The sequence below is a fragment of the Tursiops truncatus genome, chromosome 4 (assembly GCF_011762595.2).
Source record: "Tursiops truncatus isolate mTurTru1 chromosome 4, mTurTru1.mat.Y, whole genome shotgun sequence".
In the NCBI taxonomy this organism is placed as follows: Eukaryota; Metazoa; Chordata; class Mammalia; order Artiodactyla; family Delphinidae; genus Tursiops; species Tursiops truncatus.
Window position 1 is genome coordinate 35,075,305 of NC_047037.1, and position 24,326 is coordinate 35,099,630.

Sequence of the window (24,326 nt, forward strand, 5' to 3'; positions counted from 1 at the left end):
TCTTCCCTGCAGTGGTAATCATGGGAGCATGTACATTTGTGGAGGTGCCAAAGATCCAAACAGCCTGGAATAATGAGCTAATGCCTAAAAAACCGCTGCTGTGCTGTGGACAGTTGCCTGGACCCTCAGCTGATTTTGCATGAGTAAGCAATAAACTTCTGTTGTGTTAAGCCACTGTTGGAGGCTGTTACTGCAGCATAATGCAGCCTATCATGCCAGATACAATCTCTATTCTTTTAGCCACTTGTATTTTTATATGCTCCTACTTGTAGCTGAAAGTACCTAATTGATACAACATATATAGCAATTTGACCTGCAGACAACTGTTTCTGAAAAATGAGATGGTTGCATTGGTGGGGGAATGAACATTTACGATTTTCTCCTGCCCAGACTTTAGTTTCCACCTTCTAGTAACAACATCCCAATTTTACTTAAGGAAACCACTCTGGCAGACATATCCATTCCCTGACCATGTCTTCTCAGCACTTACTTCTACTCACAGAAAGCTGCTCACTTCAAACTCTTATGACTCCTTGCCTGAAAACTTTTGTCTAGTTGTAATAACATGCTGAATTCATACAGAGGACAAGCCAGAATTACCTAAGAGTTAATGTCCCAGAAGCTCTCAACCAACCATGTAAAGACAGATGGTTAGAAAATAGTCTAGTTTCTTCATCTCTCAGTTGAAATAACTCTGATGTGCATTCTAAACTGTCTCCCTTTGAGAGCAAACCCCAGTTGCCAAGAGTGGGAACTGCTTTGATAACACATCTTTTATTGGCTTCTTCCCCTTCCTTGCCTCTCTTCCCCACTCTTGAGTAAACCTCCCTGGGGTCAGCTCCCAAATGAAGCGCTTGCTCCTGAATCCTTGTCTCAGAGTTAGACTCTGGCGGAACCTAAACAGACACTATCCCTCCCCAAGTGGACCCAATCTTTCTAGGACTATCAATAAAGGTACATTACTTTCTCTGTCTTTTGTATGTGGACCTTGAATGGAATCACACAATGACTATCTTCAAGAAGTCAGAGGCTCTTCAAAAGGTCTACTTATTAGTTCCTTCTTTATAGATTCCTGCAGCCCTTCTGACACCTGCCTTTTTTGAGCCAGATAACTTAGTTGTTTCCCCTGGTTCAATGAGTTAACCCACATTCTTTTAATAGATTCATTTTGGGATGAGATAGCTAGAATTGCTTTCTGTGATTTGTAGTCAAAGCAACCAATGGATATAGATGATGTATTAGACCTCTTTCAGCTATAAAGATTTCATGATAAAAATGAACGAGTTATGAAAAGTATAAGATCACTAAATGCTGTATGTTATTCATAAAATCAAATCCATAGAAGTCACTTTAAAATGTCAATGTTTTCATATTTCTTCACATTTTACTTGAAATAGAATCTCTAGCTTGTGAGAATGCCTTTCTAACATTTCAACACAATTCCCTTAAATAGTTATTGACCTGAAAGAGTGAAATAACTTCATAGTGGTAGGGAGGGGTCATTGCAGTTGCTGCTATTTTGTTTCTATCTGGGTGACTATTAAGTTCCCATTATCTGGTGTAAAATCTTTTGAAACATTTTTAAGAATAAAAAGTTCTTAAGAGATTTCTATGCAAAGAAATCCATAATGCTAAAATCATAAAGAAACCTTGTTTATTTACATTAATCTTACATACCTGAACATGAGAGTCACAGAGAAAAACTATTTAAATATACACTAACAACAAAAGATCAGAAAGACAAATTAAGGAAACAATCCCATTTACCACTGCATCAAAACAAATAAAATACCCCTAGGAATAAACCTACTTGAGGAGTCAAAAGACCTGTACTCAGAAAACTATAAGGTACTGATGAAAGAAATCAAAGATGACAAACAGATGGAGAGATATACCATGTCCTTGGATTGGAAGAATCAATATGGTCAAAATGACTATATTACCCAAAGCAATCTACAGATTCAGTGTAATACCTATCAAATTACCAATTGCATTTTTTCACAGAATTAGAACAAAAAAATTTACAGTTTGTATGGAAACATAAAAGACCCCAAATAGCCAAAGCAATCTTGAGAAAAAGAAATGGAGCTGGAGGAATCAGGCTCCCTGACTTCCTACTATACTACAAAGCTACAGTAATCAAAACAGTTTGGTACTGGCACAAAAACAGAAATATAGATCAATGGAACAGGACAGAAAGTCCAGAGATAAACTCACACACCCATGGTCAACTAATCTATGACAAATGAGGCAAGAATATACAATGGAGAAAAGACAGCCCCTTCAATAAGTGGTACTGGCAAAACTGGACAGCTACACGTAAAAGAATGAAATGAGAACACTCCCTTACGCCATACACAAAAATAAACTCAAAATGAATTAAAGACTTGAATGTAAGGCCAGATACTATAAAACTCTTAGAGGAAAACGTAGGCAGAACACTCCCTGACATAAATCGAAGCAAGTTCTTTTTGATCCACCTCCTAGAGTAATGGAAATAAAAACAAAAATAAACAAATGGAACCTAATTAAACTTAAAAGCTTTTGCACAGCAAAGGAAACCATAAACAAAATGAAAATACAACGCACAGAATGGGAGAAAATATTTGCAAATGAGTGACTGACAAGGGATTAATCTCCAAAATATACAAAGAGCTCATGCAGCTCAATATCAAAAAAAAAAAAAAACAACCCAATCAAAAAATGGACAGAAGATCTAAATAGACATTTCTCCAAAGAAGACACACAGATGGCCAAAAAGCATATGAAAAGATGCTCAATATCATAAATTATTAGAGAAATGCAAATCAAAACTACAATGAGGTATCAGCTCACACCAGTCAGAATGGCCAACATCAAAAAACCTACAAACAATAAATGCTGGAGAGGGTGTGGAGAAAAGGGAACTCTCTTATACTCTCGGTGGGAATGTAAACTGGTACAGCCACTATGGAGAACAGTATGCAGGTTCCTTAAAAGACTAAATATAGAACTACCATATGATCCAGCAATCCCACTCCTGGGCATACATCCAAACAAAACTCTAATTTGAAAAGATACATCCACCCTGATGTTCATTGCAGCACTATTTACAATAGCTAAGACATAGAAGCAACCTAAATGTCCATCAACAGATGAATAAAGAAGATGTGGTACATATGTACAATGGAATATTACTCAGCCATAAAAAAGAAAAAATAATGACATTTGCAGCAACATGGATGGACCTAGATATTCTCACACTGAGTGAAGTCAGACAGAGAAAGACAAATATCATATGATATTGCTTATATGTGGAATCTAGAAAAAGATGGTACAAATGAACTTATTTACAAAACAGAAATAGAGTCACAGACGTAGAAAACAAACTTATGGTTACCGGGGGTAAGGAGAGTGGAAAGATAAATTGGGAGATTGGGATGGACATATACACACTACTATATATAAAATAGATAACTAATAAGGACCTACTGTATAGAACAAGGAACTCTACTCAATACTCTGTAATGACCTGTATGGGAAAAGAATCTAAAAAAGAGTTGATATATGTATAACTGATTCACTTTAGTGTACACCTGAAATTAATACAATTTGTATATCACCTATACTCCTACAAAATTTAAAAATAAAAATTAAAAAAAATAAATATCATCTCCCTTTAAAAAAAAAAAGTGTCTCCTAATACCCAAATCTAGGACAAGAAGAGAAAAAAATGTAAGAGTAATGGATTATAGCCTAGTATATAAAATATATAATTCATGAGTCCATACTGATATAATTGAGCAAATAAATGGGAGAGAATTCCAATTAATAAACATAGAAGGAATAATGGCAATATAAAATAATCATTTGGCAACATAATAGTAATAATTATCTCAGTCAAGAATCATTGAGATGCTAAAATTAGCAGGAGAAAGTACAATGAGAAACAGAATATTTACATACTCCCAAATATCTCCTCACAAGATACTTGCCAAATACAAAGAGGAAAATAGTAATGTTACAGTGGAGAAATTTAGAAGACTCTGCCTTATTCAAGCGCTCCAATATCACCACTAATGAGACAAAGTGTCATCATGTGCCTCCTGATTTGATATGCTGAGAACGTGTCATGGTTAATTTTATGTGCCAACTTGACTGGGCCATGGGGTGCTCAGATATTAGATAAGACATCATATATGGGTGTATTTGTGAGAGTGTTTCTGGATGAAATTCACATTTGAATTGGTAGAATGAGTGTAGCAGATTGCCCTCCTCAATGTGAGTGGGCTTCATCTGATGTGTTGAAGGGCTGAATAGAATAAACAGGTTGAGTAAGAAAGAATTTTTTGCTCTGTGTATCTTACTAACTTCAAGCTGGGACATCAGACTTCTGCCTTCGGGCTCAGACTTGGACTCAAACTATACCATTGACTCTCTTGGGTCTGGACTTCTCAGCCTCCATAATCACGTGAGCCAATTCCTATTTATATTTGTGTGTGTGTGTGTGTGTGTGTGTGTACACATACACATATACACACACTATTGGTTCTGTTTCTCCTGAGAAACCTGACTAATACAGATATTTTGGTACTGAGAGTGGTTCTAAAGGAACAGAATTTTAAGGATGAGTTTTCTGAATTGATTCTGGCCTTCTGGAATTGACTCTCGAATCTGATTAGATTTAAAGATGCAGAATGACTCTGCATCCAATAGTAAAGAGTGCACTTATAGTCCATGGCATGATCTGGCAATGGAGATACAGAAAATATCTGCATTGGATACTCCTAATCAATCCTTTATAAGAAGCAAGATGTTGGGTGACTGTGTATATAATACTTTCAAACATTTTGGGAAATCTAACATAACAATATAATGAGGTTGGCTGGTTGCTCCTAATGTTACTGGACAAAGTGATAAAAAAAAAAAAAAGGATAAAAAAAATAAAAGTGATAAAAAAAAAATTGAATTCATGGGTGAATTCAATTTCCCAGCTCAGACACCACATAAACGAGCTGAAAGCTTCTATACATGCCTTGGAATACTCTTACCTCCTGTAGCTGCAGGGCCGAGATTGCTGAAAATCAAAAGAATCTCACCCTGTGATTAACTGAATTACAGGTTAGAGTCCCAGTCTCACAGAGTGTCTACCGTTAAAGTGAGGAAAAAATGGGATCCTGCATGCTACCATGGGGATATGTGGGAAGAATCTGATGAAGCTGGAGACACCGAACCCTTAAATTCTGATGAGCCTTCTTTGCCGGTGGAAGAGGCCTCTGCACTCCCAACTGGAAGTGGCATTGGGTCAGGTATGTGGGATTTTTGCAACAATGCATAACCTGAATTTAATCATGAGAAAATATCAGACAGACCAAAACAGAGGGACATTCTACAAAATAACTGGCCAGTACTCTTCAAAAAGATCAAGGCCATGCAGGACAAACAAAGGCTAAGGAACTTTCACAGATTGGGGGAGACCAAGAAGACATGTCAACTAAATGCAATATGGGATCACTGATTGGAATCTGGTCCCCAAAAAAAGGTCATTAGTGGGACAATTGATAAAAGCTGCATAAGACTATAGATTAGTTCATAGTACTGTATCAATATTAACTTCCTGTTTCTGATCATTGTACTGTGGTTATGTAAGATGTTAACCTTTTGGAGGGATGGGTGCAGTGTATGCAGGAATTCTTTGTGCTATTTTTACAACTGTTTTGTGTCTTAAATTATCTCAAAATGAAAAGTTCAAAAGTTAAAAAAAATAAGTTCAAAGCATTATTTAAAGTGAATTACACAAACATGCACTGAAACAGCAACTGGAGATGGAGAATATACTGAGGGAGTAAATGTAAAAAATATCCAGAATATTGATTAGGCTCCCTGAAATCATACTGTGTTCAAAACATGCCACGGTCACACTGTGCAAAGCAAAATGGAAATAAGAAACTAGATGTAAAAAAAAATCACAAACAGCCTGAAGAACAATGCAAAATGACCACTTATTCAACCCATGAATTGAAAGGAATTTGGAGTAAAGAACTGATTAAAGAAGGGTTTGGAAGATTTAAGAAAAATGTGACTGAACACAAGTGAGGATTTTGACATATATAAGTGATTTCCCTCCTCTACTATTTCTGATAAGAAAGTATAAATATGTATTTCTCTATAGATGAATATATTCTATTTCTTCTAGTAAGTATGCATGTGTCTATAAATTATGAATAGAAATTTATCATCATCTCTATAACTAGGAAAGAGTGAATATAAAGAACTGTGCATAAGTCAGAAAATTCTGCAAAAAAAAAAAAAAAAACGGAGTTGTACACCAGGGAGAAAGAAACTGATCAGACCAGTGGTTACACAGGAACTAAATGGAAAGAAGATCTAATAGTATATCATCATCATTATCTTAAGGCAATTATAGTAGAGCAGCAAAAATCTGAGCATTTACTATATACCAGCTACTATTAATCAAGGACTTTATATGTCAATTCACATAATCCTCACAACATATGAGGTTAGTCTACTATTCTTCCCATTTTACAGATGATGGTAAAATGTAAATGGCAAAAATGGGATTTGAGGGCAAGCAGTTTGGCCCAAAAGTAAAGTTTTTAATCACAAGGTTTAACCACTGCCGTGAATTTGCAAGAAAAGACTTGACTCAACAGACTGGTTTTCCCTTCTCCTGGGAGATGAAGTTTCTAATTTATAATACTATTATGCCTTAATATGATCAATACCCAGGATTAGGATCTTCCTGTCACCAGGAGGTGATGGACTAGGGCATGTGTGGACTAGGGCATGGACTAGGGCATGTGTGGCAATACCCAGGATTAGGATCTTCCTGTCACCAGGAGGTGATGGACTAGGGCATGTGTGTTTAACCACTGCCGTGAATTTGCAAGAAAAGACTTGACTCAACAGACTGGTTTTCCCTTCTCCTGGGAGATGAAGTTTCTAATTTATAATACTATTATGCCTTAATATGATCAATACCCAGGATTAGGATCTTCCTGTCACCAGGAGGTGATGGACTAGGGCATGTGTGGCAAGATGAAGAGTTGAAGGTAGGGAAGGAGTGACAAGAAGGCTCAGACCATAGGATGGAGAGCCCACACCCCTCACGCCAGCACTGAGGCTGGTTGTAGTTCCCTACTGGCCAGGGCTCTCAAAGGGACCAGAGGCAACTGCTCCTGCCATACAGACACTGCCTTGTTGAATAGAAAATTGTCTTTCGGGTAGAATTTGAACTGGTGATGTCAGGCCTTGTCACACCTACCACTTGACTTCAAATTGGCAGCTCGGAGGACAGTCAGCAGAGGGCAGTGGACAAATGCTCCTAAGTGTGAATTTAGATTTGAAACACATCCTCAATCAGTTAATATATCCTGTGCTCAGAAAATATGGACACCAACAGTCAGGACTCACTGCGGTTAACTGACTAGGAAAAATAACATGATGAAAACATTTGAGAAACATTTGTTCTGGAAACAGAATTTGCAAATGAATTTAGAGTAGGGTCAACTCAAAAGCCTACAGAAGACAAGGAGGTAATGGATTCTAATCGAGTAAAACAGGCAGAGCTGTTTCTTTTGAAGAGACTTTGTTTCCTTATTAAACACATAGACTAGTCATCACTTCCACAGAGAAACATGCCCTCTCCAATGTTGCTCTTAAAACACACAGCTCTTTTGGGCTATCTTTTGCTTTCATGGCTTTGATGGAGAGACGCACAGAGAAATAGTTCTCTCCTGTGGCACTTTCAGTAATGTAGGCATGATGATAAATGCGGACTGACAAGCCCTAAGAGGGAGACAAGAGGCAGTGGGTGGGAGGATGGGAGGAGGGACAGCACACGCGCACTGATGAGTACAGGCTCTGTCGGCTGGCAGCTGGTTTTTGCCAAGCAGAATGTGGGCCCTGTGTTGTCAGACCTCCGCATTGTTCAAGAAAGCCTGAAAACATTTTTATAGGACATATCTTGGCTTCCAATATTTACCTCAAGCTTTCAAATTAGGTGCAGACCTCCTTCTTAAAACACTTTCATCATCCTCTTCAATGACACTCTCCCAAGTGTCTCCCTTCTGTACTGGATGCTCTTAATCTCCTTTTCTGGGTCCTCCTCTTCTGCTCATCATCTAAAATAAGGGTGTCCCAGGTCCACTTCTCTGCTCTATCTACATTCTCTACCTGCGCAACCTCACCTGATCCCATGGCTTTCAGCCACCTGTGCCAGAGATTCCCAAACTTATATCCAGCCCTGACCTCTGCCTGGCACTCCAGACACTTGTCACCATGACTTCTCCAAATAGATGTCTAATAGAAAACTCAAATTAACATGGCCAAAACGGAACTCTCCCCTGACCTACCCATACCTTCTCCTCCCCATCTCAGGAAATGGAACACCATCCACCAAGGTGTTCAAAACAGAAAAAAAAAAAAAAAAAAAAAAAAAAGCATTTCATGCTTTATGTAATATTTACGTGTGGTATAATTTTATGCTCATACTTGTTTATGTTATTCCCCCTTTTTAGGAGACTCTTTCAGCCCCTTCCTCATCCCTTTCACCAGGAAAATTCCTATTTATCCTTCAAGAATCAGTTCCAGCATCATCACCTCCAGGCAGGGCTGATCACATAATTTTCTAGGCCCCGTGCAAAACCAAAGTGTGGATGAAATCAATCTACTTGTCACATGTTTGGTCGTCCCAAGCCAAGGGATCGTAGCCTCTGCACGGGACACGCTTGGCAGCTGAACTGAGGGTGAGAGAGAGGCCCTCATGAGTTGCCTAGACAATGAACCCGTGGAACTGCCAGCGCAGGATAGGGACAACTGCCACCTTGCCCCACCCCAAGACACTGCGGGGCACAAGCCTGACCTTGACCCTCCTTGCTCCTCTGCCTGGTCTCGGCCTGGGATGGAGGGTGATGGCAGTACGCGGGCCTCCCCCGGCAAGGTTCACTGCCCCATGGCTCCAGTGGCTGAGGATGGGCTGCTGAGAACCCCTCCTGTGGAGACCGGGAAGCAGAGGAAGGTGGGACTGCACGGAGCTGGGGCTCCAAGCCCCGGGTACATGCCCATTGTCCCACTGAACTGCACCTACAAAACACACATTTCAAGGATAAAGCTACAATATTAAGAATTTCGAAAGGGGACCACAGAGCATTAAACCCCAAGCATGAGCACTTCTGAGCGTGAGGCCCTGAGATACTGGTTGTATGCCCATGAAGCTGGTCCTGCCTCAGAAATTTTCTCTGACCGGTCCCCCCAAACTGAACTAGCTGCCCCTTTCTGTGCTCCTTGCTTACCCCATGTTTGCATGTATCACTACATTTAGCACATTATCTTACATTATCTACTTATATGTATGTTTCACAAAATATTTTGTAAACTTCATAAGCTCAAGGAATTTGGCTAAATCCTTTTTTCTTTTTAATTTCTAGGCCCAGTATTGAAATTGCTTATCAGTAGACCTTTGATAGGTGTTCAAATGGCCTGACAAATATACTAACTGGCTGAGCAGAAACCAATTTATACACCATCTCTTTTCGGCCCTGCCAACACCCCTACCATGGTTGTCTCCCTTGTGTTCCAGCCCCAGCAATGGATCACACCTGATCCACAGTTTTACGTCCCCCCTACTATAGCCACTGCCACCACCACGGACTAGGAAGTTTCCATGCACAGCTCCAGCTGACAAGGAGAGATCATCACATCTGAACATCTGAACACTTGCCAGATGGGATCCACAGAGGTTCTGGCTTCCTCTGGGGAGCTGGGAAAGGCTGCATAACATAGCTGGAAAGTGAGAAAGTTAACATCCTAAGGAGGCAGAATTCAACAATGAAAGGCACGAGATAGAAAGGAGTCAGCAGATATTTACCTGTCTTTCCTTCCCCTAATGGATTGTTCTGAAATGCAGTCATTTTATTTGGCCTCTCTGGAAATGTCCCACAAGGCTGGGCAACCAGCCATATTTATTCTGAAGTCATAGCCAGCTTGCCAATACTCCTCCTTGTAGTTTCTTACCCTACTTAGGGTAAGCTTAGGGATATCAATTCGCTACTGCAACTGATCAAATGGGGGTAATGATAATTATAGTACTTTTGCAGCGGTCAGCTACTTACGATGGCACTGAACCCCTTGATAGGTTCGGGGCAGCAAACTATCATTTTAAGGCATTCTGTGAAAGCCATAGATGGCTTTAAGGCAGGTAGTAAGTCCAGATCATGAACACATCAAGCAAGAACCAGAGGAACATCTGTGGGGGTAGATCTTGAGGGTGTTGGACCCTCAAGTGGAAATGGAATTTTAAACTAAGCAGGAGAAATTTGTTGAAATGGGCAACTCATCCATAAGTTGGAATTTAGTGTCTAGCAAGTCTTAATACTGTCCTAATAAAATTCAGTGTTTACCAGTCCTAATAGTTAGCTGGGATGACTCCATAAAGCCTGGATTCACAATGGCTCAGTTAGTTGAGGTGGATTTGTTGGAACTTAATTGGCAGAGTAATGAGAAAGGGGTGAGAAGGCTCAGGAAACAGAGAATATTGGAATGAAGACATGCAAACCCACTACCTGAGTGTATTCTCCAGGAGGGGACACTCCCCTCGCTAAGAAATGTACCCATGATGGGAGAGCCAACATCACTGAGAGACTCACTGTTGGTTGTCTTCTTCAGGCCAGGGTTGACAGTGGAAGATCCTGGCATAGCACTGGACTTTATATCAATGGAGATATTGGGATTCTGGAAAGGCAGAAGCCAGGGGAGATATAATTACTAAACTGAGTAGTATGGTCAGAATGGCAATCAAAGTGCCTTGGCCCAAAGTGATTATTACCTCAAATTGATGATGGTTTTCCCAAAGGTAACATAGACAAACCACCATCTAAGAGCACTGGTTGTCAAAGTGCTGTCCTAAGATCAACAGCTTTAGCATCACCTAGGAACTTCTTTGAAAGGAAAATTCTCAAACCCCACTCCAGACCTACTAATATAAAAATTCTGGGGATGTGGCCCAACAATCTATCTTTTGTTTTTTTTTTTTTTTGCGGTACGCGGGCCTCTCACTGTTGTGGCCTCTCCCATTGCAGAGCACAGGCTCCGGACACGCAGGCTCAGCGGCCATGGCTCACGGGCCCAGCCGCTCCGCGGCATGTGGGATCTTCCCGGACCGGGGCACGAACCCGCGTCCCCTGCATTGGCAGGCGGACTCTCAACCACTGCGCCACCAGGGAAGCCCCAATCTATCTTTTAACTAAAGTTTAAAGACCATTGACTAGGCTTTTGTTTGATTTGTACAACCAAAAAGAATTCAAAACTGATGATCATAAAGCTGATGTCAGACACTGATGGAAAACTGAAATTTCCAGTTACTAGATCCAAGCCAGTTCACAGAGCCGGAGCCCATTGATTAAAGGGAATATTGGATCCCCACAATGCCACCACAGCATGGCAAGTATCTCTCTAACCTTTCCTCAAAGCCAGAGTAATTGTGTGCTGAAGAAAAGGGAATACCCAGATTTTTTTTTTTTTGCTGCACCACGAGGCATGTGGGATCTTAGTTCCTCAACCAGGGATCAAACCTGTGCCCTCTGCAGTGGAAATGCAGAGTCTTAACCACTGGACCACCAAGGAAGTCCCCAGATGTCTTGAGGATAGTTAGAATGAGATCACAGCTGACAACAATATTAGAGAACCCCAAACACCACCATGGTCCTCCAGTTAAAAGGGAGCCTTATAGATACCAGATTGTAAATGGTGTTTGGGTTCAAGTGCATCTCACAATGGATCCAATAGATCCAAGGACCCACTCTGTTTCTGTATCTCTAGTCTCTGAATGCCTAATGGGATAGATATACTTAGAAGTTTGCCCTTGGTTTCCTGACCTATGAATTAAGGAACATTATGATTAAAAAAGGTGCAGGGCACCTTCCCTCCAAGCCAGGACAGTACATCAGAAGCAATATCACCTGCCAGACAAACTGCGGAAATTAGTACCAAAAAAGGCTTAAAAGATTCAGGGATGGTGATTCCCATAATATACCTAGTTATTTCACCTACCTGGCCTCTGCAAAAAAATCATGTGGATCATGGTTGGTGCCAGGGGACTACTATAAACTTAAAATAGTATCCCCAATTATAGTTTCTGTGCTAGATATGAATTTTATGGGAGCAGATCAACTCAATCTCTGGCACTTCATTTGTGACTACTGTTTTGCTAAATGCTTTATTCCTGATTCTCATCAATAGAGAGGATCAAAAGCAGCTCATCTTCACGTTTCAAGGACAGCAGGAAGTCTTCACTATCTTGCTCTAGGTCTGTGTTATTTTTCTGCTGTCTGTCATGGTCTATTCTATAGCGATCTCCATCATCTTGCTGTTCCACCGTGCATCATGCTAGCCTTCTACACTGATTGACCTTTTACTAATTGGACCTAATAAGGAGAACAGGTCAAGTAATTCAAATGCCGTATTAAAACACATGTGTCAGAGGGTAGGCAGTAAGTCCTTGATGATCAAGGGGTCTGCAACATCAGTGAAATTTTTAGGGGTCCAGTGGTCTGGAACATGAAGGGCCATACACTCTGAAGTAAAGCCTGAGAGCCTGACAATGGTACACCAAGTAACTGTGCAATTGGAGCTGCCCGTCATGAGCTTAGTGTTAACAGAAACTCCCAGGAGAAGGTTGAGAGTCAAAGAAGCAAACTATTGCATGAAAGAAATGGTAGATTTAGGGAGACTCAAGTACTCCAGAAGATGCAAAAAAAATATGACTTGTTGGCCTAGACCTCCATATCGCCTGCCTCTGCTGCATTGATGCAACTCTCTCAGTCCACACCTATTCCAACTGAGGGAGAAAGAAGGACCTTGAACTCAAGTCAAAGACAGTTTTGTAGTATGCTATATTGGGTCCTATAGAAATGGATCACTGCCACATGATGCCACAAAGAGACTCCTAATAACCAGGTAGATAGAATGACTTATTTTCTAGGTGTCAGCCAGCTTCTCTCCTTGCTCAGTTCACTGCTTGCACAATGGGCTAATGAACAAAGTGGCCATGGTGGCATGTTCAGGTCCTGTACACGAATCCAAAAGCAGGGGCTCCAGGGGAAGTAGGGGTGAGAAGCGGCTGCAACTCTGGGCAGAGGAGGCAGGAACCCGAAGGCGAGCAGGGGTCGGGTGGGCACCACGGCGGGGGTCACCAATGAGGCGGTGAAGTGCGAGACCCATGTTCTGCAGCAGCAGGCCGGTGACGCGGAGGAAAGGGCTGAGCGCCTCTCACGGAAGTGGAGGGAGAAAGGCGGCCTGGGAACAGGCTGAGGCGGCCTCCTTGAACTGTAGGATCCAGCTGGTTGAAGAGGAGCTGGACCGCGCTCAACAGCGCCTGGCCACTGCCCTGCAAAAGCTGGAGGAAGCCGAGAAAGCTGCTGATGACAGCGAGAGAGCCATGAAGGTCGCTGAAAACCGAGCCTTAAAAGAGGAAGAAAAAATGGAGCTCCAGGAAATCCAACTCGAAGAAGCTAAGCACATTGCAGAAGAGGCAGGTAGGAAGTACGAAGAGGTGGCTCTTAGGCTGGTGATTATTGAGGGAGACTTGGAAGGCACAGAGGAGCGAGCTGAGCTGGCAGAGTACCGTTGCCCAGAGACGGATGAGCAGATCAGATTGGTGGACCAGAAGCTGAAGTGTCTGAGTGCTGCTGAAAAAAAGGACTCTCAAAAAGAAGACAAATGTGAGGAAGAGATAGATTCTTACTGATAAACTCAAGGAGGCAGAGACCCGTGCTGAGTTTGCTGAGAGATCGCAGCCAAGCTGGAAAAGACAGTTGAAGATTTGGAAGATAAACTGAAATGCACCAAAGAGGAGCACCTCTGTACACAAAGGATGCTGCACCAGACTCTGCTTGACCTGGATGAGATGTAGAGCGCCCTAGTCCCGCCCTGCGCTGCCCCTCCCTCTGACCCCGACTCCACTGAGGCCAGGCTGCCCGAAGCTGACCTTGAAACTGATGGCTGATCTCTAACTGGAAGGCTGCTTTCTCCTTTCATCACGTCTCCCACCCCCTCCCCTGTGTCCTTTTCACCAAACTGTCTCTGAATCTGAATCTCTCCAGAGATTCCAGTTGGACTAGAGGCTGAGCACTTTTGGGAACAACCGTTTAAGGGAATGTGAGCAAAGTGTCTTTAAAAGCATGCTGTGATGTACATATTTTATAATTACCTTTTTTGTTGTTGATGTAGCAGCCATTTGTAAAACATTCCAGATAATTCCATAGTTCTGAAGCAGCAGTCTAATCCCTGTCTCACTTTTGGAAGGTAACTTTTCAGCTTAACGCATATTGCCCTCTCCGCAGAGGAGGGGAAAAGGTATGGGTCTGCCTTCCTGAGAACCAAACAGCCCAGAGAAAGGCTCCATTTTGGGAAACCTCATTGCTCTGTAAAAAGTACCCACCAAACGAGAGAGGTGATTCCAGGAGGAGTCAGCAAAAAAAAAAGTACTGTTCAGGTTTTCAGCTGAAAATGGTATCTTTGGGCAACTTTTTTTTTTTTCATCAGAACTGACCAAAGGAAAAGAAACCATTTTGAAATATGCTAGAGGATTCTGTCTTCTCAACAACCACCCCCACCCGCCACCCCCAGGAGAAACTATTTTACCAAAACTTAACCTGCTGGGGTTTTATCAGAGCCTGACCAACTTGAGGAAAGGGAAACACCCAACTCCAGCCCCCTCTAACCATCCTGTACCACCTAAGGGGTGTGGGGGGGGAATACTGAGAAGTACCGGTGAACTTCACAGTCGAGGCACACAGACTCATGAGAAAAGGGAGACCTAATCACAGAACTTTCAAATGCTGCCCTCTCCTCCTCCACATGTTACCACCACAACACTAAAGACCTACATACTTCAATTCCTGGTACATCACATCCACCTTTCAACCAAAAATTACAAGGCATACTAAAAGGCAAAAAATACTGTTTGAAGAGGAATGACAATCATCAGAACCAGAGTCAGATATGGTAGGAATGTTGGAATTATCACAACAGTAATTTGAAAAAAACTGTGATTAATATGCTAAGGGCCTTGATGGTAAATGTAGACAACATGCAAAAACAGGACATGTAAGAACACGAAGTAGAGAGATGGAAATTCTAACAAAGTATCAGAAAGAAATACTAGAGATCAATAAAGACATTTGATGGGCTCATTAGGAGAATAGATACAGCAGAGGAAATAATCTCTGAACTTGATGACAATGGGAACTTCCAAAACTGGAAAGCAAAGAGAACGACGAATTACAAAAAATAGTACAGAATATCCAAAAAATGTAGAACAATTATAAAAGGTATAACATACACATAATGGAAATAGAAGGAAAAGAGAGAAAGGAACAGAAGAACTATGTGTAACAACAATGACTGAGAATTTCCCCAGATTAAATGTCAGACACCAAACCACAGATCCAGGAAGCTCAGAGAACACCAAGCAGGATAAATGCCAGCAAAACCACTACAGATTGGTACTGAAACTTCAGAAAATCAAAGCTAAAGGAAAAATCTTGCAAGAAGCTGGAAGGAAAAAACCCTTATCTATAGAGCAACAAAGATAAGAGTCACAACCAACTTGTCCCCAGAAATCACAGAAGCAAAAAGAGAATGGAATGAAATATTTAAAGTGTTCAGAAAAACAAACAAACAAACAAACAACAACCAAACCCTATTATCCTAGCACTCTGTACCCTTTGAAATATACTTCAGAAGTGAAGGAGAAATAAAAACACTCTCAGACAAACAAAAATTGAGGGACTTTCTTGCCAGTAGACCTACGTTGCAAGAAATGTTAAATTCTTCAGAGAGAAGGGAAATGATATAGGTTAAACTCATATCTACATAAAGAAGAATATCAGAGAATGAATAAGTGAAGACCAAATAAAAACTGATTTTTCATAATTCTTCTAACAGCTAGCAATTTATTCAAAATAATTACAATAACGTTTTTGATTATGTATACTTATGTGTGTACATATAAAACGTACATATATATGTGTATATATGTATATGTGCTTATATATGCATATATACAAGTGAAATGAATGACAGCAATGAAACAAGGGAAGGGAGGAATTAGGATTATTTTGCTATTATAATGTATTCACACTACCTGTGGAGTGGTACACAGGCATACCTTGTTTTATTGTGCTTTGCTTTATTGTACTTTTTACAAATTGAAGGTTTGTGGCAACGCTGAGTGAAGCAAGTCTACTGGCATCATTTTTCCAAGAGCATTTGCTTACTTCATGTCTCTATGTCACATTTTGGTAATTCTTGTAATATTTCCAATTTTTTCATTATTATATTTGTTATGAAGATCTGTGATCTTTAATATTACTACTGTAATTGTTTTGGGGTACCATGAACTGCAACCATATAAGACAGCAAATTTAATAAATGTGTGTGTTCTGACTGCCCCACCTACCAGCCATTCCCTGTTTCTCTCCCTCTCTCCTCAGGCCTCCTTATTCCCTGAGACACAACAATATTGAAATTAGGGCAATTAATAACCCTACAATGGCCTCTAGGTGTTCAAGTGAAAAAAAGAGTTGCACATCTCTCACTTTAATTAAAAGCTTACTGAGGAAGGCATGTCAACAGCTGGGATAGGCTGAAAGCTAGGCCTCTTGTGCCAAACAGCCAAACTGAACAGCCAAAGGAAAAGTTCTTGAAGGAAACTAAAAGTGCTACTCCAGCAAGCACATGAATGATCAGAAAGCAAAACAGCCTCATTGCTGATATGGAGCAAGTTTTATTAGCCTCCAGAGAAGATCAAAATCAGTCATAACATTCCCTTAAACCAAAGTCTAATTCAGAGCAAGGCGCTAATTCTCTTCAATTCACTGATGTCTGAGAAAGGTGAGGAAGCTGTGGAAGAAAAATTTGAAGCCAGCAGAGGTTGGCTCATGAGATTTAAAGAAAAATGCTTTCTCCATAACACAGAAGTACAAGATGAAGAAGCAGGTACTGAGGTAGAAGCTCCAGCAAGTTATTCAGAAGACCTAGCTAAAGATAATTAGTGAAGGTGGCTACACTAAATAACAGGTTTTCGATGTAGATGAAACAGCTTTATTGGAAGAAAATGCCATCTATTACTTTCATAGCTAGAGAGAAGTCAATGCCTGTCTCCAAAACTTCAAAGGACAGGCTGAGTCTTGTTAAAAGCTAATGCAGCTGGTGACTTTAAGTTGAAGCTACTGCTCATTCACCATTCTGAAAATCCTAGAGCCCTTAAGAATTATGCTAAATCTATTCTGCCTGTGCTCTATAAATGGAACAACAAAGCCTGGATGACAGCACATCTCTTTCCAACATGTTTTACTGAATATTTTAAGTCCACTGTTGAGGGCTACTCAGAAAAAAGATTCTTTTTGAAACATTATGGCTCACTGACAATGCACCTGGTCACCCAAGAGTTCTGATGGAGATGTACAATGAGATTAATGTTGTTTTCATGCCTACTGACACAACATCCATTCTGCAGCTCATGGGTCAAAGAGTAATTTTGACTTTCCAGTCTTATTCGTTAAGAAATACATTTCATAAGGCCATAGCTGCCATAGAAAGCAATTCTTCTGTTGGACCTGGGCAAAGTAAATTGAAAACCTTCTGGAAAGGATTCACCATTCTAGATGCCATTAAGAACATTTGTGATTCATGGGAAGAGGTCAAAATATAAACACTAACAGGAGTTTAGAAGAAGTCGATTCCAACCCTCATAGATGATTTTGAGGGGTTCAAGACTTCAGTAGAGGAAGTGATTCAGTAGAGGAAGTGGTAGAAATAGCAGGAGAACCAGAAGTAGAGCCTGAAGGTGTGAGTGAATTGCTGAAATCTCATGATAAACTCTAATGAATGAGTTGCTTCTTATGGATGATAAAGAAAGTGGTTTCCTGAGATGGAAACTGCTCCTGGTGAAGATGCTGTTAAGACTGTTGAATTGACAACAAAGGATTTAGAATATTACATAAACTTAGTTGATAAAGCAGTGGCAGGGTTTGAGAGGACTGACTCCAATCTTGAAAGCAGTTCTACTGTGGGTAAAATGCTATCAAACATCATTGTACACTACAGAGAACTCATTCATGAAAGGAAGAGTTAATCAATGTGGTGAACTTCACTGTTGTCTGATTTTAAGAAACTGCCACAGCTACCTCAACTTTCAGCAAACACCACCCTGATCAGTCAACAGCCATCAACACTGAGGCAAGACCTTCCGCCAGCAAAAACATTACAACTTGGTGAAGGCTCAGGTGATGGTTACCATTTTTTAGCAAGAAAGTTTTTTTTTTCTTTAAAGCTGTGGTTTTCTTTCTTTTTTTAAGATGTTGGGGGTAGGAGTTTATTAATTAATTTATTTATTTTTGCTGTGTTGGGTCTTCGTTTCTGTGTGAGGGCTTTCTCTAGTTGTGGCAAGCGGGGGCCACTCTTCATCGCGGTGCGCGGGCCTCTCACTATCGCGGCCTCTCTCATTGCGGAGCACAGGCTCCAAACGTGAAGGCTCAGTAGTTGTGGCTCACGGGCCTAGATGCTCCGCGGCATGTGGTATCCTCCCAGCCCAGGGCTCGAACCCATGTCCCCTGCGTTAGCAGACAGATTCTCAACCACTGCGCCACCAGGGAAGCCCGAAAGTATTTTTTTATTAAGGTATGTACATTTTTTCAGAGATAATGCTATTGCACACTTAATAGACTACACTATAGTGTAAACATAAACTTATATGCACTGGGAAATGAAAAAATTCATGTGACTCACTTTATTATGATATTCACTTTATTGTGGCGGTCTGGAACTGAACCCTCAAAATCTCCAGGGTATGTCTGTGGGCTTGGATTAGGTGTAAAGGTATATTGCAAACTCTAGGGCAACCACTAAAAATGGAATCATAAAATTATCAATTAAAACCACAAAAGGCAAAAGAAGTATGAAAGACAAAAATAGGAACAAAGAACAAGGGCAACAAATAGAAAATAGTAACAAATATGGTAGATATTAATCCAACCATATCAATAATCATTTTAAATATCAATGATCTAAATAAACCTATTAAAAGACAGATTGTCAGAGTGGATCAAAAACCAAGGCCCAATTATATGTTGTCTATAAGAAACCCACTTTAAATATAAAAACACATAGAGATCAAAAGTAAAGAGATAAAGATATACCATGCTAACACTAATCAAAAAGAGTGAGAGGGGCTTCCCTGGTGGCGCAGTGGTTGAGAATCCGCCTGCCAATGCAGGGGACATGGGTTCGTGCCCTGGTCCGGGAAGATCTCACATGCCGCGGAGCAGCTGGGCTGCTGAGCCTGCGCGTCCGGAGCCTGTGCTCTGCAATGGGAGAGGCCACAACAGTGAGAGGCCCGCGTACCGCAAAAAAAAAAAAAAAAAAAAGAGTGAGAATACTTACATTAATTTCAGACAGCAGACTCAGAGCAAGGAAAGTTATAGGACTAAAGATGCACATTAACATAATGATAAAGGGGTGAATCCTTAATGTGTATGTATCTAACAACAGTGTCAAAATATATAAGGCAAAAAACTAAAATAGATGGAATACACTAATAGAGTTGGACAGTTTAATACTTCTCTGTCAGTAATGGACAGATCCAGCAGGCAGAAATTCAGTAAAGGCAGAGTTGAACTCAATAACATCATGAGTCAACTGGACATAACAGACATTTATTGATTACTTCATCCAGTAGCAGATGACACATCCTGCTCGAGCTCACATGTAACATTCAAGATAGACCGCTTTCTGGGCCACAGAACATACCTTAATAAATTTAAAGAATATATATCATACAATGCCTGCTTTCAAACCACAATGTAATTAAACTAGAAATCAATAATAGAAAGCCAACTGGAAGATCCCCAAATACTTGGAGATTAAACACCACACTTCTAAATAACCTATGAATCAAAGAAGAAATCTATATTCATTAAAGAAATTGAATTAATAACCTTCCAAAACAGAAAGCACCAGGCCCAGATTGGGTTCCCTAGTGAATTCTACCAAACATTTAAAGAAGAAATTATACCAATTCTCTACAGTCTCTTCCAGAAGATAGAAACAGGGGGAATACTTCCTAACTCGTTCTATGAGACCAGTATTACCCTAATACCAGAACCAGACAAAGACATTATTTAAAAACTACAGCCTAATATCTCTCATGAACATTGACATAAAAATCCTCAACAAAATATTAGCAAATAAAGTCCAACAATGTGTAAGAAGAATTATACACTATGACCAAGTGGGCTTTTATCCCAGGTATGCAAGGTTGTTTCAACATTCAAAAATCAACTAATGTAACCCATCACATCAACAGGCTAAAGAAGAAAAATCACATGGTCATATTAATAGGTGCAAAAGAAGCATTTGACAAAAGCCGGCATGCATTTATGATAAAAACTCTCAGCAAACCAGGAATACAAGGGAACATCTTCAACTTGATAATGAACATCTACAAAACACCAACAGCTAACATCACACTTAATGGTGAGAAATTCGAAGCTTTCCTGCTAATATCAGGAATAAGGCAAGAATGTCCACTTTTATCTCTGTTTTTAAATATTGTACTGGGAGTCCTGGCTAATACAACATGACAAGAAAAGGAAACAATAAAAGGAATAAAAGGTATTCAGATTGAAAAAGAAATAAAATTGTCTTTGTTCACAGATGACATAATTCTTTATGTAGAAAATCTAGAAGAATTGACAAAAAATTTTTAAAAACCTCCTGGAACTAATACATGACTATAGCAAGGTTGTAGGATACAAGGTTAATATGCAGAAATCAATTGCTTTCCTTATACCAGGAATGAACACGTGGAATTTGAAATTAAAAACACACTACCTTATACATTAGCACCCCCCCAAAATGAAATACTTAGGTATAAGCCTAACGAAATGTGTACAAGATCTCTATGAAGCAAACCTCAAAACTCCAATAAAATATCAATATATCTAAGGAGAATAAAATAAATGGAGAGATTGCATGTTCATGGATAGAAAGACTCCATATTGTCAAGATGTCAGTTCTTCCCAACTTGATCTATGGATTCAGCACAATTCCAATCAAAGTCCCAACATTTTGTGGACATCAACAGACTAATTCTAAAGTTTATATGAAGATTAAAAGACCCAGAACAACCAATTCAATATTGAAGGAGGAGAACAGTACTAGCGAGGACGTGGAACAATAGGAACTCTCATTCACTGCTGGTGGGAAGGCATAACGGTACAGCTACTTTGGAAGACAGTTTGGCAGCTTCTTATGAAACTAAACACACTCTTACCATATGATCCAGTAATCATGCTCCTTGGTACTTAATTAAATGAGTTGAAAACTTATATCTATGCAAAAACCTACACATTGATATTTATTGCACCTTTATTCATAATTGCCAAAATTTAGAAGCAACCAAGATGTCCTTCAGTAGGTAAATGGATAAACTGTAGTACATTCAGACAATGGAATACTATTCACACTAAAAAGAAATGAGCTATCACACATGAAAAGACCTGGAGGACATTTCAATGAGTATTTCTAAGTGAAAGAAGCCAATATGAAAAGGCTGTATGGATCCAAGTATATGACATTATGAAAAAGGAAAAACTATGGAGACAGTAAAAAGATCGACGGCCTCCAGGGTTTGGGGGTGGAGGGTGGAGAGATGAACAGGTAGAACATAAAGGATTTTTAGGGCAGTGAAACTATTCTGTATGATATCACAATGGTGGATATATATCATTATACATTCATCAAAACCCACAGAATGTGCAATACACCAAGAGTGAACCCTAATGTTAACAATGGACTTTGGGTGATAACAATGTGTCATTGTAGGTTCATCAACTGTAGTAAATACAGCCACTGTAGCGGATGATGTCAATAGTGGAGGAAGTTGTGGATGGGGCCATATGGGCGGGAACAGAGGGTAGAGTGGAAATCTCTGTCCTTCCTGCTCAGTTTTGCTATGAACCTAAAACTGCTCTAAAAAATAAAGTTTATTAACTTTCAAAAACTGGGTTATTCATGGACGTCATAGGCATGGCAACATAACTTTCTAATTCTTTTTCCTTATATTTTCAACTACCACACGTAATATTGTTTCTAAATGTTTGGACATTTGGAACAAAACCGATACATTATGTCTCAGCATCTCTACCAGCTGGTGGCTCCCTAAAGACAAGTCCCTATTCTCATAATCCCAGCAGCCAGCTGAGTCTCTAGCCCAGAAAGGATGCTAACCAAGTATGCACTAAAGTCTTCAGGAAAGGCAATGGTGTATAGAGGAAAGAGAACCAAAGTAGGAGTTGGATTAACCTTTCTTGGTGATTTCCTAGGCCCCATGACCTTGGGCAAATCACACGTTCACTGAGATTAATTTTCGGAAGCTATGAAATGATAATAACCTCATCTCTTCACAAAATTGTTGTAAGGACCAAGCGAGATGCACCACATATAAAACTATTTTTAAGTTGCAGAATCCTTTACAAAAATCAGCTACTCTTACTCATGGGGAATGAAATAAATACTAAATTAAAAACGAGAGAAAAAGATGGGCTGGATGGAAAAAGGGAAATGAAAAAATTAAAGGGAAACAAAGATAAATTGAGTCATCACCACACTTGAAACAAGATTCTGTGCTTCTTCCTCCTTCCCTGCACACAACAAACTGTGACAGCAGACAGGTTTTCTCTCACATTTTCCCTAAGTTCTCATTCATCAATGTATCAAACATTTACTGAATACAAATAAGTACCAGGCCTTGAGCTAGGAAAGGGCGCAAGGCCTAATCAGTGCCCTCAGAGAGGTCTACATCTAGTGGGGGAGGCATACAAGTGAACAGACTGATACAATCGAGTGCAGTCAAAGGCTCCCAAATGGAGCTGAGGGATTCTTGATGGGTTGGGTACAACCAGGGAAGAGGAGATGACAATCAGAGAAGGCTCTCTAGAGGAAAGGACCCTCCAGGATACATCTTGGAAAATGTAGTGGGTAAAGGAGGAAAGGGCAGTCTAAGGCAGAGGAGACCAGGCTATAGAAACAAAGGTACCGAATAGCAGACCTTATACGCAAAGGCTATGGAATCTTATTCCATAAGAGATGGGGATCCACTAAAGGGTTTTAAGTGGGAAAGATGGTTTGATCAGATTTATGTTAAGAAGCTTTACAAGAGGGAGGGGATATGGGGAGATATATATATATATCTGAGTCACTAAAAAAAGAAAAAAAAAAGAAGCTTTACTCTGTCCTCTGTGGATACTGCCACTGCTGCAGGCAACTCTCCCAGGCACCTGTCGCTGCCCAGGCTTGGAATATTCCATTCAGCCTCTAAGAAAGGAGTCAAATGAGAGAACTATGAAACCTCACAGGGCTTGCTCTAGTCAGACTTGGCAGAGAATGGGGGCTTCCTGGACTCTCTAGCTCTCAAAAGAAAAAAATTAGAAAGCCTGTTAATATCTTGCTTGAGATCTCACTGGCTGTGTGATTTCCTTGTGACTGAGTGAGTCCCTGATCCATCTTCCAAACAAATGAAACCCTGGTCAGGAGTCTAACCCAAGCACTGAAAGCTTGCAGTAAAATTTAAGCTTTATTGCTTCCTCTTCCTTATTAGGCAACCCCCAAATAGTCATCATGAATTCACTTTCCCTCCTCTTCCTAAGTCTATCAGTAGAAGAATACTTCATGTATGGGCGACAGACACACAGGGTACCTGGGGGATTGGTCTCATAACCCATCACTTGGCACCAACCATTTATGTTACTACTAAATCACCTTGAGATAGGGTTGACATCCATATGTAAACTCCTGAATTTTTTTAAGAATACAGATTTCTGGGACTTCCCTGGTGGCGCAGTGGTTAAGACTCCACGCTCCCAATGCAGGGGGCCTGGGTTTGATCCCTGGTCAGGGAACTAGATCCCACACGCATGCCACAACTAAGAGTTCACATGCCACAACTGGAGCCCGCATGTTGCAACTAAGGAGCCCATGTGCTGCAACTAAGGAGTGGGTGAGCTGCAACTAAGGAGCCCGTGAGCTGCAACTAAGGAGCCTCTGAGCTGCAACTAAGACCTGGCGCAACCAAATAAATAAATAATCAGAATGCCTCTATATCCATTAAAAAAAAAGAATACATATTCCATCAAATTATAAAAGGCAGATAAATTCTATACCTTTTTGCAAATGAATTTCAACAACTTTATATCATGTTAATCTCTTTAAGACAAAGATACTTTAAAAACAAACCAAGGTCTAAGGATGGAAATTTGTGGGTTCAG